Raw genomic sequence first — 12,743 nt, forward strand, 5'->3', positions numbered from 1 at the left:
AAATTGGACTCCATCTTCAACTTGTTTCTTTGACTTTAACCTTTGCTTTTTGCTGCTTTGGTTATTATAATCATATATGATAGCCTGCCTCAGGCAACCCTGCCCCTCTGCCTGAATGTTAAACTAAAGTGCCTCTGTTCAGCTCACAAGCAGACAATATGCCCTGCCCACCTGTGAGAATGGCTGCAAGAAAGAAGAAATTAACACATCCCCTCACACTGGCTGGTCATTCCCAGAGATGTTCTGCGAGACTGATGGCCCTTTTACTTCCCTGCCACCTCTCCCTCTCTATTCTACCTATTTACTTTACCTCCTCACAGCCTTTCCCTCTCTGATTTTATAAAAGAAATTGGCATCCAGACCCCACAAGATGGTTTTCTGGAGACACCAGTCTGCCGTCTCGGTCTGCCGGCTTTCTGAATAAAGTCGTATTCCTTGCCTCAACACCTGCAGCGAGTGAGCTTGGCCTCGGTTACACTTGTGCTGAGAACTCGTAGTCTACTCTCTTAACAACTTTCACATATATCATACAGCAGTGTTAATTATATTTATCACGTTGTACATTATATCCCTAGCACTTATTTATCTGACAATTAGAAGCTTGTACCTTTTGCTTTTTGTCTTTTAAATACTGTCAGTTCTAAATATTTTGATCTTGTATCTAAAAGTTGGTTAGTTTTCTGAAGTATTGATATTTACAAGTACACCTGGAATTTGCAAATACTATGTTTGAAATTATCCCCAAATTAAAAAGTTTAAAAAATTACACTGAAGTGAAACAATTGTTTCTGGAGTTTGTTTTTAAGATACTCTAGCTTGAGGAGGGGGTGGGGGTAAATAGGTGGGCATGAAACAAGAGCAGCAAAAACATAGGGAACTGTTTCAGCTGGATGAGGGGAGTGGGCAAGGGGTTCATTCTGCTCTGCTACTTGAACATGTCTGGCCATTTCCATAAAAAAACTTTTTTTAAATTCATATGTATGCATATTTACAAAGTTCTTTAAAGGCACGATTTCTAAGAGAAAAAGATGAGACGTTAACTCAATGCCTGTCAAAAAGGAAATGGCTGAATAAATTGTGCTGGGGGAAAAAAGGCAACGTGCAAGTATCCACAGTAAGACCCTGTCTTGTTATTTAAAAGGAGGGAGGGATGTAATATTCATATTTGCTTGTGTATACACAAAATATCTCCAGATGGAATCACAGAAAGCTATAGCAAGAGAGAAACCCAGGGTTGTGGGAAAGGGGTGGTGTAGCATCTTTTCACTGCAAACCTTTAAAACTTTTTTTTTTTAACCTTGCAAATAAATGACCTCTGGGAAAAGAAAGTATTAAAAGAAGCCTATGAAGCTTCTGAGCCCTTCCTTAGAAAGATGACTTTCGGGGCCACCCAGCCTTTCTTCTATTTTACTTAAAGCAGAGTCAGAACCTTAGAGCTCAAAGGCACCCAGGGCTGCACGTGGGGGTCCAGGGCGGTCAGGCCATAGGGACTGGGACAAAAGAAATGAAGCCAAAGACAAGAAGCATCCCCTTTCCTTCCGTGAATGACAGACCTCTCCAAACCCCTGCCTGGCGAGGTAGGGAATTAGTTTGAGGTTCACTCAAAAAGAAAATCTGCTGGCTCAGAAGGGACTCTTGGGTGATGATAATCCGCCAAGTTAAGAGCCTTAGAGCTATTTTCCCAGAAAGTGCTCGAAAACCTTGAACCTTGGCCTCTTACGGACAGAGGACAGGTGGAAAAGAGCTGACAACTCAAGCAAGTGATTAAGAGAAAATAAGATGCAGCCTCTTAACAGCATGAACTACTGTGCCTCCTTTACATGTTTAGAGTTGAGAACATATCAGGTGATATTTAAATACAATATGACAGAGCGTTTCATGTTCTGTAGATTTTCCCCCTAAATTTTCTTATGAAGAATTTTACACACAAAGTAAATTTTTTTTACAATGAACACCATATACCTCTATACTACCTATATCCTATAATTAATATTTTGCTATATTTATTACTTCTGCCCATCGTAATCCACCTGCCCACCCTTCCATCCATCCATCAACCCAGTTTTCGTAAACTGCAAAGTGAGTTGCAGACCTCAATTATAAATTACCACTAAACACTTCAGCATATATACTATTACCTGGGGCTCAGCATTTGCTTACAGTTTTTTAAGGTAAAATGCACACATCTTAAGGAAAACTTTTGACAAATGATACACTCATGTAACCCAGACCCCAGTCTTGAGACACACCATCACCATCACTCCAGAAAGGGCCCTCAGGCCCCTTCTCTAGCTAATCCTTGCTCCACCCCCACCACAGGCAGTCACTCTTCTGGTTTTTTTTTTTCCGCCGTAGATTAGTTTTACCTGTTAAATAAAGCCTCCCCACCCCCCACATCTCATTTTAAAAGAAGATGATAAATGCTTTATACACCATCTTACTTTTGGATCCAGTCAACAAAATCTGGCCTCAATTTTAAAGTGAGGAAGAATTTGATAAAGTTAATCCAACAAGCACTTTTCTTCTTCAAGCTCAGCAGCACGTGACAGGTGTCCACTCCCTCCTTGAAACAGGGGCTTCATCTCCAGCCGACCTCTAAATGTGAGGGCCCTGGGGCATCATCAGACTCCCCCTCCCAGGCACCCTCTCCCCTCGGGGACCTCTTGCTCTGCCCAGATGTTAAATACCCTCGTCTAGGGCCTGACAACTCCCCACATCCGTCCCCTGGCAGATTGCGAGATACCCTCTACCTGGTAGTTTTACTTGGATCCCAGACATCACAAACTGTTCCGAAAGCAGGAGTTTAATATTATGACAGTGAAAAAGAATGCTGCCTTCCCAACCCTGTCATCCAGCCACCCATATGCCCTCTGAGGGCAAGCAATCCACACCATTGTTTCCGATCTGTCTGTGTCCTGACAAAGATACTCTGAATCAAGCTGTATTTTGATTGTAGTGGTGGTTACATGAATCTATACATGGGATAAAACTGTATAGATACACATACACACACACACACACACACACACACACACACACACACGTGAATGTAAAACTGAATCAGGTCTGTAGTCTGGTTAACAGTATTATACGAACGTCAGTTTCCTGGCATTGCTATTGTACTACAGTTAGGTAAGATGGTACCACTGGGGGAAGCAGATGAAAGGTTCATGGGATTCTATATACGACTTTCACAATATCCTGTGAGTCTATAATTATTTCAAAATAAAAAGTTTAAAATATCCTGTGCATATGTTATTTTTTATACAAACCCAGGCTCCTAATGTGTTCTACACCTTGCTTTTCCCGATTGGTACCTTGTATCTTGAAGGTCAGCCCATATCAGCACATATCAAGCTGCATTACCTTTAACAGCCAGGCAGTGTGCTACGTGATACGGTTGCACCATAACATCACCAGGCCCCTAGTGATGGGACATTCTGGTTGTTTCCAATCTTTAAAAGTTCACCAGGTACACTGGACATTTCATATGTGCATATCTTCAAAGAATTTCCGTAGGATGAAGGGTATGTGCATTTCTTAATTTTGCCGGCTCCTGCCAAGTTTTACCAAATGACCCTACCCACCTATTTCAGGGTTCAAGAAATTATCAAATGTTTCCATCGCTGTCAAGGAGATGAGACACAGTGTGACAACTGTGGTTGGGGTTTTGTTTGTTTTAGTCTTTCTATCATTAGTGAGGCTGAACATCTCTTCAGATTTAAGAGCCGTTTGTACTTCCTTTACCGTGAACTGTTTCATTTCCTTCACCCATTTTTCTTCCAGGCTGAGTTTTTCTGATTTACGGAAGCTCTTTATATGTTGAGGAAAGCAGTCCTTTGTGATGTTATTATTATTTTCTCCAATGTGATGTCAATCTTTTGATATTGGTTATAGTACTCTTTGACAACAAAAGTTTTATTTTTAAGTAGCTGAGTTTATCAATACTTTCTTTTATGGCTTCTGGATTTTGACATACTCAGAAATGTCTGCACTACTCTGAGATCATAAAATAATTCTCCATGTTTTCTTCTAGTATTCTCACTGTTTCACTTAAAAACCTTTTTTTTCTTCAATCAGATCCACCAGTTTACTGTAAGGAGTGATGTACGGAACACACACACACACACTCACTCACACTTTCCCTGCCAAATAGCTACCAGTTGCCCAAACACCATTTACAAAAAGGCTATCCTACACTGTTATGTATAAGGCCCATACAAAATTCTGCGTCAGTTTGTGACCTTTATTCAACATTTTTAACTGGAAGGCCCCCTAATCCCATGACCTCCCAAGACGAACCCTTTGCCCAAACTTACCTTCTCAGTACTGAGACCACCTTCTGGCCAACTGCTCAAACCAGAAACCTTTGTCTCACCACATCCAATCAATCCACCAACAAAGCCTCTATCGGTGATACTGTCAAAATCATCAGCTCTCAAGCCTCCTCTGCCACCCCAGCCTGAGCCAAGGGGCATGTCGCAATACCCTCCTCTCCCGCCTCTGTTCTCAGCTGCCCATCCTCGCCGCTGTCCCCTCCCCCACCCAGTTCCCACACTAAACTGAAAGGAATGCTCTTTAAAAGCACAAATCAGTTATTCCAGCCCTGCTTAAAATCCTCCACTGGCATCCCCTGGGCACTGAGAATCAAATCTAGACTCCTGACTGCGACGCCACCCTCTCCCAGCGCCTGTGGCACTTGGCCTTCTTCCTGTAGGCTCCTGGGATAAGCCAAGGGCTCTGTGCTTCTGGGACCTCGGCCTGCTGTGTCCTCTGCCCACGACACTCTTCCCATATCTGCACAGAGCCGGCTCCTTTCATCTCAGAGTCTTGGCTTCAGTGTCAGCTTTAGAGGCCGTCCCTCCCCTCCCCCACTGTGTCACCACGCCCCACCCTCACTGTCACCACGCCCCGCCCTCACCCCATCATTCCCTTCCAGGGGCCCCCTGTCTTTCTCAGTCCTGGTCACCTTACACTCTCTGGGTCCAGGTCAATGAAAACTTGAATGAAGCGGCCAAGTGTAGACAGCGCTCCATACAAAGCAGCCTGCACAGCCGGCCGCTCGGGGCAAGTGTGGGCAGGCGCCAAGAGGACGTGACCGGCGGCCAGCCGGGCAGCTGAGGCGGACCCCAGGCCTCAGGGAGCAGCGCAGGGAGTAAACCAATAGGGCGGGAATCAACCAGAAATAATGACAGAGAAAAACCTGGAACCTTAAGTGACTCCTCAAGGAGTGCGGTGAAGGGTTTCATCCATTACCAACAGGGGAAAAGCAAGTCAGCCACACCCTCTTCTCCTTAAACGAAAAGGAAATGGGGGGTGCGGGGGGTGGGCTTTGAACAGTAAAAATAAATGAATAAGTAAATAAAGTCAGAAACTCAATTAAATAGGAATTTCATTCAATTAACTAAACTCTTGCAAGCTGCAACATACATCACCTTTCTGGAATCAGCTGATTTTAAGTTCTTTACTCACTCTGAAGCTTTACAGGAGGAGAGGTCCCCCCGCTCTCCAGTACAATTCCTTACATATTTATTCCGTGCCTGTTAGGTGAAACCCATTACAGTGAAGTCCAGTACAAAGCTGTAACTAAACCATGAAATGCTAAACCATGAACCTTTGGCCTTACCTGGTAACTTCGGAAACTAGCTCCTCTTATCAGAAGACACCAAGGAAACGAGATGTGACTACACTACACGGTGGAGATGGAAATAACAGCTAACACTAAAGTCTCTTCCTGGACACCAGGCATTACTCGAAGTGCTTTGCACATATTAAATCATCGAATCCTTCTAAGAACCCTGAGAGGTAGGTACTTAAGAGGAAACTGAAGCACAGAGAAGTGACGCAAACAGTCCAGGATCACACAGCCCAGAAGTGGCCGAGCTGGCCAGGCTGGCTGGGAGATTGAATTCCTATCCATTTCCACACTGCGTGTGCCAGGAGGGCAGGCACACGACGCTGGCCCTGGGCTGGGCTCTGAAAGACACATGCAGCTGCGACAGACAGGTGGGCACTTCAAAACCACGCGAGAGGAACAGGACAAACGCAGGCCTCTGCACACGCAGGCACACACGATGATGTGTGCCAAGGACATGATTTAAAGCAACTCAGACAAGCAGAGGTTGCCCACCACGTGGACACAGGGAGTTAAGGTAGCACTCCGGGTGGAACTCTGAATGGAATTACGCTCCGCCCACAACATCATGTGATTAGACACAAGGAATAAATATTAAACAGCCTTACTTCCAAGACACCCTCACCAGGGACCAGAGAAGGTGCCCTAGGCAATGCGGCGCAGTACCAGTATTTTTCCCTAAAAAAGACATTCCTAAGTTTCAAGTGAAAAATTATAATTACCAGTCTGTCATAAATGCTATCCTCAGCCTCCAGCCTCTCTTGGTAATGGCATAAACAAACACACACACAAGGTAGTTAAAGTTCCCTTCACCCCAGCTTGCAACAGTGTTCTTCACTCTGCTAACACTAACAAAAGCATGTGGATACATTACCTCTCTCAGAGACCACAAACCCAGGGAGGGAAACATTATTACCATGTTCTAGCATTTTCTTGGAACAGTTAATCTCCTACTGGATACTTTATGAGACAGTTTTCCCCTTTTACTGAAAAGGAAACTCCCATGATCAAGGCTGTGCTAAACATCCCCAGGAGGGAAATTTCATATTTTTGTCACACCCCAGCCCGCAAGCTTTTCATTTTGAACTTGCTGTCAGATATAACAACATGTGCGGGGTGCCCCTTATAGGGCCCAGCCCTCCTAAGGCCCAAGGAACACCTCACTTCATACAGGAACCCTGTATGAGAGGAATGAACAAGAAAGATGTGAAATCTTCCAAACAGCTGCCCAGGGGCGCCCAGCCCCTGGGCAAGCTGGGTGACATGTCCAGGACTGCAAAGGTCTTCAGAAGTGCCAGATTACTATCCTGCTCCAGACTCAGGTTTTCTAATAAAATACAAAGCTTCCACTTTCTTATTTGTGAAACAGAAGAATTTCTGCCTCTCTCTTACTGCATCCACTACCTGGTTCCCAAGGCTTAGAAAGGTCTGTGAAATTAATAGTAATTAACTAAAAACACATCATTAAACTCATAATAAAATTAAAAAGCAAGTTTCTTGTTGGGGCAAAACCTGGTAAAGAACAAGAAACAAGGAAACCTTGTTTCTCTACATCAAAGAAAATTTTCACCTCACTTAATATGCTTTGTGTGTGTGTGTGAATTAAAACATGTATTGTCACAAGCATAAATTTTTAAACTTCTGGATTAATGTTTTACTATTTCTTCACCCTTAAAAATACTATCTAAAGTTTTCCTCTTGATTTGTAAACACTTCACACTTTGGAAAACAAATTTCACTTCGAATCCTAAAATTCTGGAGAAAAAATTTTTTCGTTAAAACAGAAAACCACTTCAAGGTATCGTCTGGAAATCAAGTCTCCGCACATCATACTTCCTCTCGAAATCCCTTCCAGAGTAACGAAGGCAACAGAATACAGACATCTTCTGTTTCTACCTTGTCCCTTACTGGAATGCTCACAACTTTCCAACAGCCATTCTCACCATTCCTAGAGTTGAGATTCTATAGTAGTTGAGTCTCTCCCACTTAACACCCTCCCAAAGTGGCAGGTTTTATACTTAATCAACATTAAGGATTAGGGGACAATATGGTTGACAACCACCATTTTTACTGGCAAAAACAGTATCTGAGGGCTGGGAAGGGAAGAGGGTGTAGGTCAGGGTATGACGAGCGCCCAAGAAAAAGCCACAGTGACTTGGAGGATGGCATTTGGGTGGCAGAGGCCCTGAAAATTAACATGCTCTTTGCATCATACACACACACAAATATTGAAAATACTCAGCTTTGATAGCTCATGATCTGATTCTGAGTCGAATCTTACCTGACTATATACAGACATTTTTTCAACAAAGAAAATTCTGTCCACTAACTTGAATTATTCTGCAAATTAGGACAAGATCCTCATTAAGCAATCAGCACGACAGTTCAGCTGAGGGTGAGAAGGAAGAGGCAGGGGGTTCCTTGAGAAGCTAGGAGAGAAGAGGCCACATGCCATCACAGAAGCAGGAAAAAACAAGCAGATGGCATAGGCTCCCAGCTACCCCTGCCCCCATTCCGATGCTCTAGCTGAACGCTGTCCAATTGAAATATAATGCGAGTCATATATCTAATTTTAAATGTTCAAGTAGCCATGTTAAAAAAAGTAAAATGAAACCAGTGACGCTAATTTTAATAACATCTTTGAGTTAACCCAATATGTTCAAAACATAATCATCTCACTCTGTGTGATTTAAGCAGAAAAAAAATTACGAATGAGGTGGTTTACTTTTTTTTCCCTAAGTGTTTAAAATCAGATGTGTCTTTCACTGGGAGCGCATCTCCATTCGGTCTAGCCACATTCCAAGCGCTCAACAGTCCCTTGTGGTCAATGGCCACCTTCCCGGGCAGCTCACATCGCCTTTAGGCAGACCCTTGGTTCTTAAACACCAAACTACATATCGGGGGACGGGGAAAATACCCAACTCCCGAAAAATTCACCCAATCGGGGTGCAGGCGCGACCTCTCGGGACCAGCCGGAGCCTGCCAGCTGGACCACACCCCTGCAACGACCGTCCCCAACAGGAAATTCGCGCTAATGGGAACTGACAGGTCTTCATTCTTTAAGGGTGCGGAAAAGAAACCTAAAGCCTGGCCGGCTCCCGATCCACAATAAAGGCAGGAAACCATTCGCCGTGCGTCCTAGACGTGCGCCCCGCGCAAAAACAGGAGGTGGGGAGTAACCCGAAATAAACGAGCCAAGCGCCCCGAGAGCATCCTTTCCGCCCCCAAACCCAAGGTTCTGAATTAGGGCTCCTCGATCACCGGAACGCCATACAAATAATGGAAAAATTTTTAAAAAAATCTTTCTTTTCACTTAACCAGAGAGGAGGTATTTTGCCAACGGAAACGCAAACAGGGATGGAGGGAGAGGCAGCCCTCTGCGCCCCGCTCGGCGGAGACGCGCCCCCGGGGGGAGCCCCCCGCCGCCCCCAGGGAGGGAGGGGACCGGGACCGCCCGCCCCCGTCCGCTCGCCCGCGGGACCCGGGCGGCGGCGCGCGCTCGGACCGCCCCTCCGCCGGGGCCGCGCGCCCTTTGTGGCCGAGCCCTCCGCCCCCAGGGCCGGCGCCTCGCCGCGGGGGGGCCGAGCGCGCCGCCCCTCCCCCACCCGGCGTCCGTTACCGACCGCGCGCGAGCACGAGGCGGCGGCGGGCGCGCGCCGGGCGGGGGCGCCGGGCGGCGGAGGAGCGGCGCGCGCGGGCCGGGCCGGCGGCGGGGCCCGGCGGCGCCCACCTACCTGCGGGCACGGCCGCGCCGGCGGGCGGGCGGGCGGGCGGGCGGGCTGCGGCGCGCGGTGAGCGGGCGACGGCGGCGGCGGCGGCGGCGGCCTGGGCGCTCGCTCGCAGCTTCCCTCCGCGACCGGCGGCGGCGGCGGCGGCTCCGCTCCGCCCGAGCGGCGCCCTCTGGCGGTCGGAGGCCGCGCCCGCCGCCCGGGAGAGGCCGCCATTGGCTACGCCCGCGAGCGTCGGCGCCGGGGGCGGTGGCGGCGCCACGTCGGGGCCGGGCGGCGGCGACCCTCGGGCCTGGGCTCCGGGGCCGCCCCCGGGGGCGGGAGCCCGGCTGGGGCCGCGGGGTGGAGCCAATAAAGGGCCAAGCGGTGCCGGGACGCACCGGTCCTGAGAACTGATTGGGGTGGACGTGCAGTTCAAACGGATGGGCGCCGCGCGTGTGTTCTGGGCAGCGGCCCCGGAGCAGAAGAGCAGGGAGTTAGAATAGCGTCTAACAGGGAACTGACCTAGTTTCGGGTGTCGCGAGGCCTCCCCTGAGACGCTGTTTATTTAGCAAATCCTCATCCGGTGCTTCTTGCTCTCCCAGTTGTAACTCTTTGGAGCCTGCGGACAACCATTGTTGTCCCCTTTCCCCCAGATGAGGAAGGGGAGCCCTGAGCTCCGTGGCAGCTCTGCGATGGACCCTAGAGGACCTGGCTCCCTGTCCTCCAGCGCCCCCCACCCCCCATACACACACAGCTGCCATCTCATTCACGTGCATTTTCTTTTTTTTTTTAATGTATTATTTTATTTATTTATTGGCTGCACTGGGTCTCCAATGCTGTGTGTGGGCTTTCTCCAGTTATGGCAAGCTGGGGGGGGGGGGGGGGTGGAGGGGACGGGGATTCTCCAAGCAGATGGCCTTCTCTTGTTGTGGAGCATGGGCTCTAGTTGCAGGGCCTGCCTTCAGTAGTTGTGGCACTTGGGCTCAGTAGTTGTGGCACTTGGGCTCAGTAGTTGTGGCACACGGGCTTAGGTTGCTCTGAGGCGTGTGGGACCTTTCAGGACCAGGGCTGGAACCCGTGTCCCCTGCATTGGCAGGTGGATTCCTAACCAGTGTGCCACCAGGGAAGCCCTCATCCACGCGTATTTTCAACAGCCAGCTGTGCTCGGGGCTCCGCAGTGGGTGAGGCAGAGTCCCTGCCCAACAATGGGATGGGGAGTGGTGGTGTGGACCAACAATGACTCAAAAAAGACCATTTCGGGCAGTGAAAACCAAGGAGACTAGGTCAGGGTAATGAGGCCCGTGATGGGAGGGCTCCACTTAAGGTGGGGAGATGGGTGGGGGTGGGCGATCTGGGAAGGTGACAGTCATGCAGAGATAGGGAATGTGCTCCAGGCAGAGCAAAGGTCAAGTGCAAAGACCCTGAGGCCGGAGCTTGGTGTCTGGGGGACAGGAGGGGCCTCTCTGGTGGGTGTGTTTGAGGGGAAAAAGGTCTGAGTGACAGAGGGGGGCCACAGTGTGGACTTTAGAGTTCTGTGTGGCTCTAATGAGTCTGAATTGGGAGTGACATGATGTGATTTACATTTCAGGTTGTTCTCTTGGGCTACGGTGCAGAGACTGGACCATAGGAGGGATAAGAGGAGAAGCCAAAGCCGGAGACAAGCTGGGTGGCTTTGACAGTGATCTGGGTGATACAGGTTTATAAACCAGATGCACTAGCTCAGGCTACTGTAACAAAATACCGCAGCCCTGGAGGCTTAAACAAGAATTCATTTTCTCACGGTTCTGGAGTCCAAGATCAAGGTGTTGGCAGGGTTGGTTTCTGATGAGAACTCTCCTTGGCCTGCAGACGGCCACCTTCTCACTGTGTCATCACATGGCCTTTCCTCTGTGCACAAACATTTCTCTTGCTAGAAGGACACTTGTCATATTGGATTGGGGCCCCACCCTTATGACTTCATTTAACCTTGGTTACCTCTACAAAGGCCCCATCCCCAGACACAGTCATGTTAGTGCTTAGGGCTTCAACATATGAATTTGGAGGGGACACAATTCAGTCCATAACAGCAGGTAAGTACTGTGACAGAAACATTCAAGGAGTGGCACTTCCCTGGTGGTGCAGTGGTTAAGAATCCTCTTGCCAATGCAAGGAATATGGGTTCGATCTCTGGTCCAGGAAGATCCCACATGCCATGGAGCAACTAAGCCCGTGTGCCACAACTACTGAGCCCTCATGCTGCAACTACTGAAGCCCAGGGCCTAGACCCAGTGCTCTGCAACAAGAGAAGCCACCACAATAAGAAGCCCGAGCACTGCAATGAAGCATAGCCCCCACTCACCACAACTAAAGAAAACCCGCGTGGCAATGAAGCCAAAAAAAAGTAATGAGAATTCAATAATATGGCCAGATCTATGATAAATATGCCAAAGTCAATAGCTTTAAGAAAGAAAGAAGGAAAGAAGGAAGGAGAGAAAGAAAGAGAGAGAGAAGGAAGGAAGGAAAGAGGGAAAGAAAGAAAGAAAGAAAAAGAAAGAAAGAGGAAGGAAGGAAGGAAGGAAAAGAAAGAAAGAAAGAAAGAAAAAGAAAGGGAAAAAGAAAAAAAAGAAAGGAAAAGAAAAGAAAGAAAAAGGAAGGAAGGGAGAAAAATAAAGGGAAAGAAAGAAAGATTGATGCAAGGAGAGCTGACGGGGGTGGCTTCAGGGGAAGCGCCTCTGAGGAAGGGGTTCTGCTCATCACTGAGGTCTCAGCTCAGATGTCTTCCCTTGGACAGGCCTTCCCTGACAGCCACCTAAAATTGCCCATTAACCCAGCACCCTGTTTGGTCATCACTCTGGAATGAGCTTGGTTAATCATTTAGGTACTTATCTGAGGTCTTCCTCCACCCCCCTAGCACAGCAGAGACCCTTCCTGCTTTGTTCTCTATTCCCAGCCCCCTAGCACTCTATAAACATTTCTCCAACGGATGTCCCCAGGAAACTTGGAGCTAAGATCCGCAGGATGAACAAGAGGTAAGGAGCAGCAGGGGTGTGTGGAGAGAGAGAAACATTTAAAGTCAGAAGATGCTGAAAGGCCAGAGTGGCTGGACCACCGAGAGCTGTGTGGGGTCCCAGGGAGGTGAGACAGGAGACAAGCAAGGGCCAGGCCCTGGCGGGGATTGTACAGCTACGTGAAGGTGGGCATCATTCCACCAGGACACAGGAAAACTCGATGCGATTGGATGAGTTTCCTATGGCTGCTGTAAGAAGTCACCATAAACTTAATGGCTTAAGACAACACATTTATTATCTTACAGTTCTGGAGGTCTGACGTCTGAAATGGGTCTCGCTGGGCTAAAGTCAAGGTATGGGCAGGGCTGGTTCCTTCTGGAAGCTCTAGGAAAGACTATTCTCTTGCCTTTC

At 48.2% G+C, this 12,743-nt stretch overlaps 1 protein-coding gene across 3 annotated transcripts in view; it reads right to left on the minus strand.

Moving 5' to 3' along the window:
- ZC3H7A (zinc finger CCCH-type containing 7A) overlaps nucleotides 1-9,490 on the minus strand; it is a 34,621-nt gene extending 25,131 nt beyond the window's left edge. Inside the window, exon 1 of one of the 3 annotated variants that reach the window (XR_009055416.1) lies at nucleotides 9,370-9,417. The gene's annotated coding sequence lies outside the window, so the exon portion shown is untranslated. Of the gene's footprint in view, nucleotides 1-4,319; nucleotides 4,848-9,369 lie in introns of those variants that run through there. The other 2 variants (XM_057748382.1, XM_057748381.1) reach the window with 2 other exon arrangements.
- Nucleotides 9,491-12,743: the final 3,253 nt, after the last annotated feature.

The sequence above is a fragment of the Hippopotamus amphibius genome, chromosome 9 (assembly GCF_030028045.1).
Source record: "Hippopotamus amphibius kiboko isolate mHipAmp2 chromosome 9, mHipAmp2.hap2, whole genome shotgun sequence".
Classification (NCBI taxonomy): Eukaryota; Metazoa; Chordata; class Mammalia; order Artiodactyla; family Hippopotamidae; genus Hippopotamus; species Hippopotamus amphibius.